The sequence below is a fragment of the Magnolia sinica genome, chromosome 2 (assembly GCF_029962835.1).
Source record: "Magnolia sinica isolate HGM2019 chromosome 2, MsV1, whole genome shotgun sequence".
NCBI lineage: Eukaryota > Viridiplantae > Streptophyta > Magnoliopsida > Magnoliales > Magnoliaceae > Magnolia > Magnolia sinica.
In genome coordinates this window covers 114,622,061-114,626,110 of record NC_080574.1, presented here as the reverse complement: position 1 = coordinate 114,626,110, position 4,050 = coordinate 114,622,061, and the positions used below count along the sequence as shown (strand labels likewise).

General features: G+C 39.0%; 1 non-coding gene across 1 annotated transcript; it reads left to right on the top strand.

Annotated features, from left to right (window-relative positions):
• The first annotated feature begins 3,411 nt into the window (after positions 1–3,411).
• On the top strand, positions 3,412–3,519 carry LOC131238129 (small nucleolar RNA R71). Its single transcript, XR_009167542.1, has one exon. It is a non-coding gene; the product is annotated as a small nucleolar RNA R71 (small nucleolar RNA).
• Positions 3,520–4,050: the final 531 nt, after the last annotated feature.

Genomic DNA, 4,050 nt, shown 5'->3' with positions numbered 1-4,050 from the left:
TAGGGAACATATCGTTTATCAGTGTCGGCTCAAGGGAATCAGGGAGGTTAAGTAGAGAAAGGTGGTCGGCCACTACGTTTTCTAATCCTTTTTTATCTCATATTTCAATATCGAATTCTTGGAGTAAGAGGATCCATCTTATTAGGCGGGGCTTGACATCCATCTTAGAAAGAAGATATTTTAGCGCCACATGGTCCGTGTAGATGATGATCTTAGATCCGATCAGGTAGGACCTAAATTTGTCCAAAGTGAACACTACAACTAAGAGTTCTTTCCCGTAGTAGAGTAGTTCACTTGGGCATAATTTAGAGTTCTACTTGTATAGTGAATAACGTACAGCTGCTTTTCTTTTCTCTAGCTAAACACCGCCCCAATAGCATAGTCAGATGCATTACACATAATCTCAAAAGGGATGCTCGAATTGGGTGGATGCGTAATACGTGCGGTAGTTAACATGCCCTTGAACTTAGTGAAAGCTTCTTGGCATTGTTCAGTTCACGTATATGGTACATCCTTTTGAAGTAAATTGCATAAAGGACGAGAAAGATGACTAAAGTCTTTTATGAATCGTTTATAGAATCCGGCGTGTCCTAGGAAGGATCGCACGTCACGAACACTCTTGGGTGGAGGTAGGTTAGAGATAAGATCAATTTTTGCCTTGTCTACCTCAATTCCTTAGAATGAAATTATGTGTTCAAGCACAATTCCCTTGGGAACCATGAAATGACATTTATCCCAATTCGGAACTAAATTCTTTTCCTCGCATCGCTTCGGCACACATTTAAGATTTTTCAAACACTCGCTAAAGGATGGACCAAAGATAGAGAAGTCGTCCATGAAGACATCTAAATATTGCCCCACCATGTTAAAAAAAAAACTCAACATGCTTCGCTGAAAAGTGGTGGGGGCATTACACAGTCTGAATGGCATCATTCGGTAAGCAAAGGTGCCAAATGGATTGTGAACGTTGTCTTTTCTTGATCTTCAAGGGCTATATCTATCTGGTTGTAGCCCGAATATCTGTCAAGAAAGCAATAGTAAGACTGACCAGCTAGCCTTTCCAAAATTTGATCAATAAAGGGCAAAGGAAAGTGGTCCTTCCATATGACGGTATTCAACTTCCTATAATCAATGTACATTCTCCAACCAGTAGTAACTCTAGTTGGCATGAGTTCATTGTCGGCATTGGCTATGATGGTGATTCCAAACTTCTTAGGAACCACCTGAGTTGGACTCACCCATTGACTATTGGATATAGGGTATATGATACCCACATCCAACAACTTAAGTACCTTAGCCTTAACCACTTCTTTCATATTTGGATTGAGTCGACGTTGTGGTTGCAGGGAGGTTTTCGCATTATCCTCAAGATGAATGTGATGAGTACAAATTAAAGGATCAATTCCCTTGAGGTCCGCAATCGACCACCCAATTGCTCCTTTATGCTTAATGAGAGTAGAAATAAGTATACTCTCTTGTCCCTTCTCAAGGTGAGAAGAGATCACCATTGAGTATGTCTCATCTCGACCTAAGTAGACATATTTAAGATCAACAGGCAAATGTTTTAGGTCAACCTTCGGTACTTTGAGGCTAGACGGTAAAGGCATTACATTGGTTTGAGACAATTTCTCAAATTATGGCATCCACCGGTTAACTTCAAGTACCAGCGTAGTATCAAGTAAGGCATCCATCTCCTTAATCATGTCATCATCTAAATCAGGGGAGTGGGCCAAGCACGTCTCTAGTGTGTCAGAGTATAGAGTCAGGAGTACTCTATCTTCCACGAAAGAATCGATCATGTTAATGTCGTGGGTATCGTCATCATCCTTTGGCTGTTTGTTCATGTTGAAAAAAAGTTAAGCTCTAATATCATATTTTTAAAAGATAAATTCATAATTTCACTCCTACAATTAATGATAACATTTGATGTAGCAAGGAATGGGCAACCAAGAATGACGGGTATTTGAGTGCTCACATTTATGATGGGTTGAGTATCCGGGACAATAAAATCTACTTGATAGTAGAATTTATCAACTTGGACCAACACATCCTCAATTATCCCTCTCGGTACACGAACTGAGCGATCGACAAGTTGTAATGTGGTCCATGTGGGTTTTAATTCACCTAAACCCAATTGTTTGTAAACCGAGTAAGGGATCGGATTTACACTTGCCCTTAAGTTAAGAAGTGCGTGCTCAATCCGGTAGTTCCCAATTACACAAGTGATGGTTGGGCTACCGGAATCTTTGTATTTTTGTGGCACATCTTGCTTAAAGATAGCACTCAATTTTTTTGTCAAAAAGATTTTCTTTTGTGTATTTTGTCATTTTTTGGTTGTATATAAATCTTTCAGAAATTTGGCATATGAAGGGATTTGTTTAACGGCATCCAGTAGAGGTATGTTGACCTTCACTTGCTTAAGCACCTCTAGAATATCCTAAAAGTTAGAGAGAAGTTTTGGTGCAATCAACTATTAAGGGAATGTCGCAATCAGTTTACTTTGAGGTTCCGGTTCTAACCCATGTGGAGCAGTGCTAGGTCTATCATTCTCATATATTTCCAGGTCCTTAGGCTTTTCAGCCCTCGCTGAAATATATTTATCAATTATCTTCCCACTCCTAAAAGTGGTGATAGACTTAGCCTACTCCATCTATTTTGAAGAGCTTGGGTCATTGATTTCATATTGATGTTTTGGATTGAGGAGAGGCTGAGCCGAAAGGATCCCTTTCTCCCCAATCGAATTTTTTATTTCAAGCCCTTGTATGGCCTTTGTAAGGTCTTGAAAGGCTTGCAGCATACCCTGATTAAAAAGCTCTTGGTTTTGTATATATTTTAAGACCGGATCCTCTTGAGGTTTCCTTTGATTCATAAGTTGGTTAAGGATCCCTTGAGGAGTTGTCATTTGTCCGTTCCTCCAACTGAAGTTTAGATGGTTCTTCCAACTTAAGTTGTATGTATTTGAGGTGGGTCCACTGAAAAGTTTTTGGTAGTCGTTTACCGCATTTGATTGCTCATTCAATATCTCTTGAAAAGCAAGAATCGTTGGGCAATTCTCAGTTGTATGTATGTTACAAGCAAAAATACCACAAAAAACTTTTGCAGTCTTTTCAGGTTCTACCTTCTTAAGTCTGTGGCCTTGACTTTTCTTGTGAGTTTGGCCACTCTTGCATTTTATTATCTTCCTCTTTTAGAACATAAATTTCTCCATTTTCTTTTGATTGAGTAGGCTTAGAAGTGGGAATTGTTGAAGAGGTATCTCATGATTGCGCTTTTTCAGTAAGTTTATCAAAATAATCCTATGCATCATCGGTTTCCTTATTCATGAATTCCCCATTACACATCATCTCCACAAATTGACGCATGGGTGAGGTCAATCCCTTATAGAAAAAGCTTGTTATATGTCATATTTCGTAGCCATGTTGTGGACATGAATTTATGAGATCCTTAAATCTCTCCCAATATTGGAAGAAGGTCTCATCCTCTTTTTGCACAAAATTAATAATTGCTTTCCTTAAGGTATTTGTTTTATGATATGCGAAGAACTTTTTAAGGAACTCCCTTGTCATCTCAGCCCATATGCCAATGGACCTTGGTCTTAAGGAATGTAACCTAGACTTAGCCTTTTCTTTCAAAGAGAAAGGAAACAATTTCAGCTTAACTGTGTCCTCGGATACGTTTGGGAAGTGTAAAATAGATATTATTTTCATCAAACTCTTTTATATGTAAGTATGGACTTTCAGATTCTAGTCTATGAAACTTGGGGAGGAGTTAAATTACCCCTGGTTTAATATCCACAGTTCCTACATTTAGTAGAAATATCACACAAGAAGGTGTGCTCACCCTCGCCGATTGTAAATAATCTTATAGAGTACGAAGTGAGGGTGCATTATGCACCTCGTTTTCATGTTGGGCTTCCTCAACTGGGTATTGAGGTTGATATGCAGCCATAACTTCTACTGACTCAGAGGATCTCAAGTGATATCTAATTTGGTGATAGATAGGCAACCCTTCGAGTAATCCTCCTTCACTTAAGAGACGTCGAGTGTTGTC